Source organism: Arachis ipaensis, chromosome B06 (genome assembly GCF_000816755.2).
Source record: "Arachis ipaensis cultivar K30076 chromosome B06, Araip1.1, whole genome shotgun sequence".
Classification (NCBI taxonomy): domain Eukaryota; kingdom Viridiplantae; phylum Streptophyta; class Magnoliopsida; order Fabales; family Fabaceae; genus Arachis; species Arachis ipaensis.
This window is the reverse complement of record NC_029790.2, coordinates 8,192,102-8,205,899: the sequence shown is the minus strand read 5'-3', so window position 1 is coordinate 8,205,899 and position 13,798 is coordinate 8,192,102. Positions and strand designations below refer to the sequence as shown.

The window sequence follows — 13,798 nt, the reverse complement described above, 5'->3', positions numbered from 1 at the left end:
GCGCTGGAGTGAGTTCAGCGGCGGTTTTCAACAACCGCTGGTATAACCGCCGCTAAATACATATTTCGCGGCAAGTGTTAAGTAAACCGCCGCAAAACTTGTTTGTCACGATTATCATCTTGTTTATTAGCGTTTTTAAAACCGCCGCGAATCAACTCAATTTTTGCTTTTCGAATAAATTTTGCGGCTATGTTAAAACCACCGCAGTATAGGACTTGTTGTGTACATATTTACAGACAGTTGCTAACCGCCGCAATCTCCGATACGAGTGTCCTATTTTTTTTAGACTTTTTGGCGGTTTAAAACCGCCGCCAAGTTAAGAAAAAAATTAAAAAAAGAAAAGAAACACAAAATTTGGGATTTTATTTATGAAATCACATAAAATTTTCTTAAATATTATCAAGTTTTGTTCCTTGGATTTCTAATTATTTTAGCAGTGATTATATTCATGGATATAATCTAAACTTGTGACAAAACCAGAAAAATATCCACAAACCAAAATGTATTTATCAAAATATCAACAAAATAGAATCTCTTGCTAAGAGTAGCATAGTCTACTTAAAAAAAAGTATGCATCAATCCAAAATAATTTCAATCCTAAAGTACTATTTTCTACTGTATCATTCCATTGAACACATCCCTGCAGCAATCTCTGGTGGCAGCTCCTCATTCTGCCGTTGAAAAAAATAAATCAAAGCACTCTCCATTACCTTTATCCTTTTTTTGTCTGCTGCTGCTTCATCTTCTATCGCCTTCCTTTTCAACTTTTCAGCTTTCAGTTCTGTCTGTAGTTCATTTAGCTTCCTTTGCGTCTCCTCTACTTGGACTCTGTTTACTGACGGTTGCAAATTTGTACCAAAGAGTTGACTAGGAGTTGGTCCATTATCCACTCCACGCACTCTACCCGGTTTCTCTCTTGCGAAAACTTGAGCAATGGAATCATTTTGAGACAACACTCTAGAAAACTCATCCTGTTGCTCAATCTCCAGAAGTCTTTCCTACAGACATAAAATAATAATATGGATCCGATTCAAGTACATTCAACTTAATTAAAACTTAAACTGAGTTTATATTTGAGGCACACGATAAGCATAAGCATGCATAGGGATATACATCTAGTAATTTTGATAATTGCTCCTAATCATGTGTTACATATATATTTTGATCCAAATACTTAGAGGTGTTAAAACATCATTATTCATAAAGCACTTAACAAAATTTCTGCCCAAATAAAGAACATTTTCGGTCATACAGATATTTTGTAAATTAATTGAATCGTTCACATGTAACAACTTTATATCATAGTATAAGTGTTGGAACCAAAAACTTATTTGTAGACATTGAATTAAAAGGGTCCCACAACTTATTCTTAGCTCAGCACACAAGGAATGGGCAACTAAGAAGCAACAATGAACAATGGATACATTAGATATCATAATGGTGATGACTAACCATATTAAGTTGTACTTACACCAATTTCTCTTGCCTCATCATTAATATAAGAGCCATCCCTTCTTTTGTGAACCTTGATCCATAACTCTCCTCTACCGACTATCCTTCCTTCTTGTTCTGACTGAAATAACAAAGTTTAATCCATCACCAAAATCCACGAAATCAGGGAGAATGTAGACACAAAGATAGTCCAAGGAGTGAATTATGCAGAGCAGTTCAAAACCGAAGAGTGAATAAAAAAGTACACTACCTCTTCTTCCCTCCGCTGAGCTAGGCTTTTCGAACCGCCAATGTGGGTATACAACTGTTTTGATCGATTTATCGCATTTTTCCGGCACTTCTCCTATTGGTCCATCAGAGATAAACGGGGATTAGAAACTGTTTTAAAAAAGGCACAAAGCAAAGGTGATTGTACTATATTATACCAATATAAATAATATTTTTACCTTTGTCTCAGGTTTGGCGCGATAATCATAATCAAGGTACCATCTCCAGTGATCTCGATCAATTCCCGACGAACGGTTTTCGATATTTTCTTCAATCGACAATGTTGGCTCGTAGCAATCATCATACAACCTCAGCCTTGTATCTTTCCAAGACTTCCCCATACTTTTTAAAATATTTTTTCATATAATTCCTTCACTATCTTCATCAAAATGAAAGATTTGCTGCATAAATGACACGATTTGTTAAAAATATTTGCTAGAATATTCCCTGGTCAAGGAGTTGGTCAAAGGTAGCCACCCATTACAAAAGCATCTTTTAGCAATAAAGACTAAATCGAAGAAGCTGCACCAACCGACAGGAACCCAAAAAAATGGAGTAAAAGATATCTAATGACTCAATTATAATACTGATTATAAAATGCACAAAGCATTGGAAATGAATATATGTCATTAATATCAATCCATAAGCCAACAAATTAAAAAGAAAAAATGGCAACTCAGCTCTTAAGAGTACACACAAGTTGGTGAATAAAATCGGTACATTCATGCACATTTCATATACAGACAATTTTTGTTATAGTTAAGTTATTTTAGTTTAAGAATAAATTAAAAATTCTTAAAATAATCAATTATAATCATGAATAAGCAGATCTAACTTAGAACGGATATAAACTCTTACCTTGACACATGCGTTATAAACTTTGTCTTTAGTGATAACATGACACCAACTTTCCTCACAGATAGGAGTCAGATCCCAGCATACCAAGAACGCCACTCAACAGTCCAGCTTCGTCTCCAACTGCTTGCTTTTTATTGTTGAACCTAAGCATGATCCTTCTATCATTGGGCCGTTCCATAGCCTCCCTCACGCTCAGTTTAGCCAACTTGATTGTGTCATCGGAATCTACAAAAAAATTATACACCTTTATATATGTCTCTGTTGTAGACCGTATGCACGAATTAAAATAAATAACACATACTCTAGCGTAAATTGAGCAAGTTAAATCTAATAGATACGTTACCGATGATCTTAACCGTCCAATACTCTGTGGTCTTCCGTCCTTTGCGACTCTGAGCTCTAGAAGCAACAAAGAGGTCGTCAATTTCTTGATCAATAGAATCCACCTCATGAGCATTGGCTTCCAAGTGTACGTGTCTCGGCTCCGAGTTCTGAATGCTATAAGTGCTCGTCTGTGAAGCAGGCCTTGGTTCACTATGCGGTGAAAGGAACGGGCGTACGGTTGTATGGACACTACCACAGCTTGCTGGGGGAATTTCAGAGTCATCTTGGTGGAGAGCCGAAGCCGGAGCCAGAGCCAGAGCTGGAGCCGGAGCCTTTTGATATTGCTGGCATGCTGGTCCTGATTTAGCTTTTTTTTGTAAACCGGCCTTTCCTAGCCATCTTAAATTCATAATAACATGATGCAGGCAAAAAATCATCACATTAACTCCAACAACATATAATACGGGTAAATTTTGTTTATATAAACTAAAAAAAAATTAACTTGTATACAATGCGAGGAGTTAATTAGCACAAGATATGGTTATAAGCTAAAATACTCTACTTGTTCTTTATAACGGAAACTAAACCGAAAAGATCAGAAGAGGAAAAAGAAGCATATCAATCCCTGTAAGAGTTGTCATGCATTTACTCCATGGTAGGCAGTGGGCAACTCAAATTTTTTCAAAATTGTAGGTAATCATACATGAAATTGGATAAAAAACCCCAACTATCTCAATATAAGAACTTTTGTGGAGAAGACAGGGGAGCATTGTTAGCACGATCGATACATGCAAGAGTTTCATTGACGGTAATTCAACAAACCCTAATCACATTTGACCACTGCGAATAGAACGAAATCTCAGGACTTACCGGTGAAGAGTGGACAGTCCAACAGCAGGCCGGAATCGACGTTGAGCGCTGGCGCAGTGACGGCGACTTGACAAGCAGCTTGTGTTTGAGGAGAGCGTATAAAGATTGTGGGGCGCTGGGATTGGGGCGCGCTGATGCTTGTTTCAAAATAGGTATATATATATAACCGTCCAATACTCTGTGATCTTCCATCCTTTCCGACTCTGAGCTCTGTGGACGGAACGGGCGTACGATTGTATGGACACTATCACAGCTTTCTGGGGGAATTTCAGAGTCATCTTGGTGGAGATCCGAAGCCAGAAACGGAGCCGGAGCCGGAGCCTTTTGAGATTGTTGACATGCTGGTCCTGATTTAGCTTTTTTGGTAAACCAGCCTTTCCTAGCCATCTTAAATTCATAATAACATGATGCAGGCAAAAAAATCATCACATTAACTCCAACAACACATAATGCAAGTAAATTTTGTTTATATAAACTAGAAAAAAATTAACTTGTATACAATGCGAGGAGTTAATCAGCACAAGACATGGTTATAAGCTAAAATACTCTACTTGTTCTTTATAAGGGAAACTAAACCGAAAAGATGAGGAAAAAGAAGCACATCAATCCCAGAGCATGGATATAACTGTGTACGTTTTGTTAAATAATTATACTATTTCTGAGTACATCGGAGATTTTGGTTTGCTAGTACGTTAAGAGTTGTCATGCATTTACTCCATGGTAGGCAGTGGGCAACTCAATTTTTTTCAAAATTGTAGGTAATCATACATGAAATTGGATAAAAAACCTCAACTATCTCAATATTAGAACTTTTGTGCAGAAGACAGGGGAGAATTGTTAGCACGATCGATATATGCAAGAGTTTCATTGACTGTAACTCAACAAACCCTAATCACATTTGATCACTGCGAATAGAACGAAATATCGGGCCTTACCAGTGAAGAGTGGACAGGCCAACAGCAGGCCAGAATCGACGTTGACCGCTGGTGCAAAGACGGCAACTTGACAAGCAGCTTGTGTTTGAGGAGAGTGTATAAGGATTGTGGGGTTGTAACACTAGTGGTTTAGATTGCTATATCATTTAATTGATTTTAGCTTTCTTTTTATTTTTAAAATAAGACTATTTTAAAAATAGGTAATTTGGGTGCCCTTTATTATTTTGACTTTTATATTAGCAAGCCGTTGACCACTATCACATTCTCTCATTCATTTTAAGAGTTATCAATAATGTACTTGATCAGTCAATGTGTCGTTGAATTGTGTTTTAGTAGAAACAATTGATTATCAACTTGTAGAACCATTTCTATCACGGTTGGATTTGATGGGGGCACTTGTTAGAATGGTCATGACTATATGAGACTGCAGGATCGACCTGAATAGCTTTGACTTTAGCATAGCATAGGTTATTTTTTTTTGTAATTGAGGATGGCATCTTAGCTTATATTCTTTAATTTGATTAATGGTTATGAATAAAGCTGCTCTTGCTATGTGATCAGTCGTTTATTATATTTATATATATACTAGCAGAAGACCCCGTGCATTGCACGGGTTGAAAATTGTTGAAAATTTCTGTTTCTTGTTTTAATCTTTTTACGTTACTAAAAGCAGTCTAGTATATTAAATTTTTAATTAAATGTAATAAATTTATTTACTTTATCACAACTCAAAATACATAAGTATTATTTTTTAATTTCTTAAAATTTGCATAAATATCCATGTTTTTCGAAACATTCATTTTGATCAGCACTTCTTGGCTATACAAATTCTGCTTCACAGTACATTGTATCTTGTTCAACTTCATAAATTATGCGAATACAACTTAAAAATATAAACAATACAATTCAAAAGATAAACATGAATAAGAACCATAACCAATATAATTTATGTATATTAAAAAGATTCTTTTATTTATCATGTTAAAATAATTTATATATTGGATAAAAAAATTATTTTACAAAAATATAAGTTGTCATTTTTCAATATACTTAAACCACACAAGTGAATTTGAAATTCAATTTGGCGGTGACAAAAAAATGACAAATGAGGACAAAAACAACAAATGAGGACGGCAGCAGTTGAAATTGGAACATTAAATTTTATAGATTTTTTTACTTTTTACAACAAAAGTATTTTGTTATTCCAAAGGCATAAAATTATATCTTTTAAAAATTGAGAAATAGAAGGCTCAAAATTAAAGTATTTAATAAAAAAAAGTTATTTTATATATTGCATTCCTCAAACACATCTAGATGCCTCAAAATTGAAGTTTTTTAATAATTAATATTTTTTCAAGAAAAATAGGTTTCTTTTCTCCTATTTTAAATATTAAATAATAAAAAAAATTATCACCCCATATCAATCCAACAACTAATGGTGCCTCACTGTAATACAAATACACAAACATATTATATACTTACAAACCTAATTGCTATAGAATGCATTGTGTGCTTCAAAATGCAAAAATACGTCTCAAACACAGAAGAGTGTGTTTCAGAAAGATAGAAGAGTGTTTCAGATTGTATTTTTTCAGATTGTATTTGTCTCCTCTCCGTAACATTTGGGGCAAACGATGCAGCCTTGTACTCAGCTTCAACCTAAAGAAAGCATCAATTCAATCTTATCTCAAAAATAACCAGAACAATCATAATATGTAATTTATTATTTATATATAAAAATTACCTCTTCTTTTGTCTTGGTGATCAATTCTGGCAACTGATTTGATGTCTCCATGTTTGTTTTCTTCTTATTTTTTTTTTGTTTTTAAATTTCTGATCCTCGTCTTTCTTCTCAGTCTTTCTAAGATCTTTTAAAAGATTGTCAATAAACATAGTACTATTAAACATCATTGCGAACTTGGGTATATCTTTTAAGATTTCCAATTCAGAAGCCATGGCAATGTGATCACTATCCCATTTCTATGTGGGGCAAACGATGCAGCCTTGTACTCAGCTTCAACCTAAAGAAAGCATCAATTCAATCTTATCTCAAAAATAACCAGAACAATCATAATATGTAATTTATTATTTATATATAAAAATTACCTCTTCTTTTGTCTTGGTGATCAATTCTGGCAACTGATTTGATGTCTCGATGTTTGTTCTCTTCTTATTTTTCTTGTTTTTAAATTTCTGATCCTCGTCTTTCTTCTCAGACTTTCTAAGATCTTTTAAAAGATTGTCAATAAACATAGTGCTATTAAACATCACTGCAAACTTGGGTATATCTTTTAAGATTTTCAATTCAGAAGCCATGGCAATGTGATCACTATCCCATTTCTATGTACAGAATGGAAGGTAGAAAAAATATTAATATGCAAGATCAGGGCAATCAATTAAGTATATTATGTGCCTTTTAAGTAAATGGATATATTTTTCTCAACTAAACTTGCAATCCAGTACCTATTATATGGTGCCTTTTAAATTGCAAATGGGTATATTTTTCTCAACTATAACTTGCAATCCAGTTCTACTTATATATACCCTCAGAGAGAAGTTCTTTGATAAATGACAAATGGAATAAAGAGAAAAACAAATTTCAATGAAACAAAATTTGAGACCTCGATATAAAAAAGGTAAGGAGAAACACATCTAAATACAAAAAATAAACAGCCAAAAAAATTTAATAGATTTAGACCACTATAACTCAGATTCATCAACCAAAATCATCTCCATGGAATTTGGGAGAAGCTGACCAGTAAAAGTAGGAATAGTCCAAAGCTTAATCACCGTAACTTTGAGGTTCCATGCTTCCTTCTCATGATTAATCTTATTAACCATATCCATGGCAGTTCTCATCTTAAAATGCAATTAAAAGGATGAAAGAGAAAATAAATTTCAGTCAATAAAACAGCAACTAAAACACATACAATAGCAACATGAATGTGAGAAAAATATGACATGATCAAGGGGTTCTGTCTTTATTTATAAACACACATCAATTGAGTAATTTGAATTTCGAAATACATAGAATCCTTATTTTTGGATGGAAAAAAGGAAGCAAGATAGAGATTTGAAAGATATTGATTGACCTTAGATATTAATCGAAAGATATTTGCGGGCCCCACTAAATAATCCTATATATAGGCCCTAAGCTAACAACAATTGATACACAAATAAGGTGTATAAATAGTAAGCTATATTAACCCTAAGTTATCCTCTATATAAATTGAGAGGTAACAGCAAGAGAAAGGATGAGAGAGAAGAGAAAGATAACAAAAAGAACATGAAGTAACACAGAGAGAAAATGGAGAATCAAAATAAAAAGAAAACCTATGCATAGATCCAAGAGTGGTAGACTTAGATGAGGACACCTTCTAGTATAGACATCATTATTTTATTAGGCTTCCTATATTATTAGATTTCCAATAAAAATTATATCATATTCCCAATGAAGATACACACAAGCTAAATTATCTATGTAGTTAAATACCAAAAAACAAAGTGGCCATCAATAAAGTTCAAAAATTGTGCTCAAAAGAAAAAAAGAAATACAATCAAGGAACGAAGATATAAACAAAAGAGAGTAACAAATAGGGATAAATTTCTTACTAATTTTATTTACAAATATATGACAACAGAATCAAATACTCAAACTTCTCAAAAAAAGAATCAAAATAAGCTTGATAACTAAATAGACCAACTGCTCAGGCCACTCTCCAGACAGCTCCAAGATTACGAATCTCATTAGCTTCATCGATTCATAAGCTTAAAGCTGCTTGAAGAGTGGTCTGACCAACCCAACAAACTGATCAATCCAATAATCCCAACCTCGGAAACTTCAAAGAAATCATCTGACTAATCTGAAAAGTTGTAGTATTTGATTCTCATAAGACAATGTTCATTACTCAACAAACAAAGACAACAAAAAAGAATGAAAAAAAAAGTTTGAATTAATCTTCTGACAACTATAACAAAATCTCCAGCCAAAAGTATTTATGGATTCAAAATTAAATAAATGAGTATTTCTAAAATTAAAAATCAAGCAAATAAAAACTTAGAAATGAGCAGATCAAACAAAGAATAAAATGCAGAATAGTAACAAAATACACTGACGACTTTTCATAAAACAACTTAAGGAAGCTAGCATTTGAAATTGGACAAAAAAATGTATCACTGATCAACATTTTCCAAAATTTTCCAATAGCCCTTTGTAGAACAGTATTCCAATTATTTTTCACGATCTAATTATTATACAAACGAAATCTAGTTACCAATAACACATAAGAAAAAAAACTAAAAACAAAAAATGTACAAAGATATATTTGGCTCTCAGTTCCTTTGTGTGGAAGAATTAAAAAAAATAGATATATGAACAACTCAAGTACAATTCAAGCATTGTAGGATAACCAAAAAAAAAAAATACTTGCTCATCTTATTTCAAAAGAATGGCGAACAAAACCGAGAAATAAAATTCACATTTGCTTATCTTTTTTTTTTGTTATAAATCACATTTTTGAAAAAAAATTAATAAAATTGTACCCCAAATTTCAGAAAAACAAATAACTAAATTCAAATAACATCGATGTACAATTCAATTGATATATAATAATACAAGTTAACCTAATTTTGTTACTAATTTTATTTCAGAAAAGAAAAAAAAATAAAATGTGTATTTCTAAAGTAAATAACCAAGAAGATAAAAACCAGCACATCAGTAAAACAGAGAAAGAAGAAAATAAAGAATTGCATCAAATCACAAACCAAAAATCTGATTTTCTAGTAAAGCCAACATCATCATCTATGAAGTATAAAATATTTTTTTAACAAAAATCAGCACTAACCAAAATAAAAAAGACACACATAACACCATCTTCTAAATACATTACTAATACTCAAGGAATGAAGAAACAATTCAATCAATTGTAACAGAAATTACAAAAAAATAAATAACTAAATCTAAAACAAAATCTAGTTACAAAAACACACAAGAAAAAAAAACAAAAAAACAAAAAAGGTAGATAGATAAATTTGACTTCAATTACATTGTGTGGAATAATTCAAAAAATAGACATGTGAAAAATTGAAGTACAATTCAAGCGCTGTAGGATAATAAAAAAAATAAAAGATAAATACTTACTCATCTTATTTCAAAAGAATGCCAAACAAAACCAAGAAAGAAAATTAGCAAGTGCTTATCTTTTCTTGATATAAAAGAGAAATTGCAATGTATTGAATCTCAACGTATAGAATCTCATAGGTTTTCATAGGTTTTTCAAATTTTTCACCAAAAGTTTTTTATTATTTAATTGCATAAAATTATATCATTTAAGATTGAGGAAAATAAGTTTTAAAATTAAGAAATATGACATTCGTAATAAAAAGATTAAAAATTGATTTCGTATCAATAATGAAGATAAAAAAGGCACAAAAGAAAATTTGACTCTCAAGAGAACACCATAAAAAAAAGGCACAAATGTGACTTTGAAACTCAATTTGGTTGTGCCAAAAAAAAAAAGACAATCAGAAAAAAAAGAAAATAAAAAGTTGTAAGGAAACAGGTGACGACTTCTCAAGATACAAAATGAGGAAGGCAGCAGTTGGAATTGAACCGTATAAGTTTAATAGGTTTTTTCACTTTTAACAACAAAAGTATTTTATTATTCAAATACATAAAATTATATCTTTTAAAAATCGAGAAATATAAGACTCAAAATTAAGAAATATGGCATCAGTAATCCAAAGATTAAAAAGTGATTTAATATCATTAGTGAAACTAAAATAAATATCTGGTTTTTGGTTAAAGTTAAAAATTTCTTTTCTGAGACAAGAGAATACTTTTAAACAACAAATTAACACTTCATAACCAATAACAGAAAAAGAAGTGAAAAACTTCAATAAATGATGAGTATCTGTAAAATAAAAAGATTTAATCAAGGAATAAAAAAATAAACAAAATAGAATAACAAATAGGGATAAGCTTCTTACTAATTTTATTTCAAAAAAAGAGGAAAACAAACTGTTTTCCCACATAAATAATTAGAGATAAAAACCAAAAAAAAGCTTCAAAAAATTTCTTTTCTGAGACAAGAGAATACTTTTAAACAACAAATTAACACTTCATAACCAATAACAGAAAAAGAAGTGAAAAACTTCAATAAATGATGAGTATCTGTAAAATAAAAAGATTTAATCAAGGAATAAAAAAATAAACAAAATAGAATAACAAATAGGGATAAGCTTCTTACTAATTTTATTTCAAAAAAAGAGGAAAACAAACTGTTTTCCCACATAAATAATTAGAGATAAAAACCAAAAAAAGCTTTAGTAAAGGAATAAAGAAATAAACAAAAAAAAAAAAGAAAAATGAGGCACAAAGGTAATTTTGACTCTCAAGACAAAAAAAAAAGGGCACAAAGGTGAATTTGACACTCAATAGGATTGTGACAAATAACATCAGAAAAACATAAAAGAAGAAAATAAACAGTAGTAAGGAAACAGGTAACGACTTCTCAACATACAAAATGAGGAAGGCAGCAATTGAAATTGAACCGTATCAAGTCACAAAGGTGAAAAATAAAATGAAAAATAACAAAAACAGAATAATATGAATGAAGAGTCATACCTAGTAGTGCCACCGTTGCCACTGCAAACACCAGAGCAGACCATCAAAAGCAAATCATCATCCATCACGCCTATCACTCATAAAAGAGGGTAACAAAATATGCATTGATACAATAAGTACCCAAGAAAATAAAAACCAAAAGATCAGAGAAACAACAAAGAATAAAATAAAGAAACCCAGCGGTTGAAATTACACCATACATATTTTTAAAGAATTTTTCACTGTTTTAACACAATAGTTTTTTGAACTTGAATGTATAAATTGATCAAATTAAAACTGCACTTGTTCACTTATTTTCAAAAGCTTTTAGCATATTCAAACTCGAGATTAAAAATCCGAAAAATACACCCAAACTTATAACAAAGAACAAAAAGAACCTTGAAATCTTTGAATGAGAAAATATTAAAAACTGACATTTGAAAGCATGTCATTTCACTAATTAGGCAATATTCAATTCAAGTGACTAATTGAAGCCACTAAGTTTTTGTTAAACTGATTTGAACACACAAATACTACACTTTATGTTATTGCAATTATTCCAGCATTTGCAGCCCAGAATAAAATCTACAAACAACAAAGGAAAACTGAGAACACAGAGTCAAACACAATTTCAGAATTTTCACACCCGGAAGAAAGGGTCCAAATCATTAACCAAAAGTAAGAACAAATTATACAGAAATTTGAGACCTTCTTATGAGAAAAATTTATTTGAGAAACTTTAAAGCATGTCATTTCTAGCACCTTAAATCAATTAGAAAATTGAAGATATTTTGGAATTTTCACATACAAATAAAAGCCTCAAAGAACACATTAAAACTGATAACAAATAAGATAAGGAAATATCAACACTTACACTCCACACATGTGTAGTAGTAAACTCAATTTATGTTTCTAGTCAACATCATATAAAATTTTTAGTTAAAGCCAAGTTCAAAAAGCATCTGAACCAGCATGATTAAATCTGTGCATTGAACAGTTATTATCCAATTCAAATAACTAATTAAAGTGACTAAAATTTTGCTATACAAACTTATTCAACAAAACTATCAAAATAGCTATAATAACTAACTTCTTTATCCATTATCAGAAGCCGAAGAAAAGCATGTTCTTCATTCTCCTCCCTATGATCAATTAAAATCCACATTCTGATGATTCTGAGTGTTATCTTCCAACATTCTTTCCAGGGGTGAGATTAGAGAGGAGCTTTTCTGAATCAGTTAGACACTAAGCATAGTTCATTTGTTTCATCTATCACACAAGCAGCAATACAAACAAAACCACCCAATTTTTAGAAGGAAATCGGAAGGGAATGGATAAACAGGACCAAAAACAATTACTGTTACTGGAACACAACATCTTATGTCAAAACAAAAAAAACCCAATTTTTAAAACAGAATCAGAAAAGAACGCCCAAACAGGGGCAAAAACAAATCTTGTTAATTGAAAGGAAACTTGAGTATCAAAGTAAACAAATATCAAAGAATCTGAAACAAGTCATAACCACTACATATCTACATCACAGGAAATTCGGACTGAACAGTGAAACACGCCACATGATAGAAGGGGACAGAGAAAGGACAGGGCCGCCGTAAAAATTTCCACCTAACTTGTTGTTTCCCAAGATAAGAGAGAGGCAGAGTGACATGAACCCTAGGCTGATTTTCTATTGAGAACTACCACCGATTTTTAAATGAATCTGACAAATCAGACCAACAAAATTTGTTCCCAGGATCCTTTCCCATGAACCCTAATCGCACAGGCATTTATATCAAAGAGAGAGATCAAGAAATAGATGATAGGCATAATATTGAATTAAAAGATGGAAGAAGACACGATTTGAATTCGAGGGATAGGGAGTCATTACCAATCGACAACGAAGACGCCTGAAAAGATGATGATTGGAACTTTGTAGCTGCAACCACCATTGGCGAGGAAGTGGGATGCGATTCCTCAGTTGCCTTGAAGCAAACCGCCGGACTAACGCTCTTCGTGATCGAGAGAGAAGGAGAGAGTGTGTATCTCAAGCAAAGGCAAGGGATGATAGAATGCAAAAAGGGACCGAGAAGCAGAGAACTGGGTTTGAGAGTGAGAGCAACACGGTGAGAGAGAAAGTAAGAAAATGAAAGATAGAGAATAGAAAAAGAAGATGAGGGCGAGAATGAAACGCGTTTAGATTACTCATTTTTTTATTTTTTTATTGCAAATGAATGTGAGGCTGACGCGTGGCTTCTAAAGCCACGGCTATTATACAAGTAGTAGAAGCCCTTCAAAAGATTTTGCAACCTTTTTCGGGGAAAAAGAAAAGGCTAAAATGACAAATGACTCTGAAGAAGGCTTAAATATAAAAATAAGATGAGAAGCTACATATTATAGTTATTCTATTATACAACGTTTGGCAATTGACCTCACAAATGAGAAGCTACATGTCCTAATATAAGAGCTTTCTAAATTGCACCGGAAAAATAAG

The 13,798-nt window shown here is 32.1% G+C and overlaps 2 long non-coding RNA genes across 2 annotated transcripts in view; both read right to left on the bottom strand.

Annotated features, from left to right (window-relative positions):
* The window catches only part of LOC110263140, a 20,690-nt gene extending 7,266 nt beyond the window's left edge, over positions 1-13,424 (bottom strand). Inside the window, exons 1-2 of the long non-coding RNA XR_002348277.1 lie at positions 12,839-13,424; positions 8,819-8,824 (exon numbers count right to left, since the gene is read on the bottom strand). This is a non-coding gene — a long non-coding RNA (uncharacterized LOC110263140). The remainder of the gene's footprint in view (positions 1-8,818; positions 8,825-12,838) is intronic.
* LOC110263141 lies at positions 6,126-7,265 on the bottom strand. Its single transcript, XR_002348278.1, has 3 exons — positions 6,813-7,265; positions 6,451-6,727; positions 6,126-6,365 (listed from the first exon to the last, which is right to left on the bottom strand). It is a non-coding gene; the product is annotated as an uncharacterized LOC110263141 (long non-coding RNA).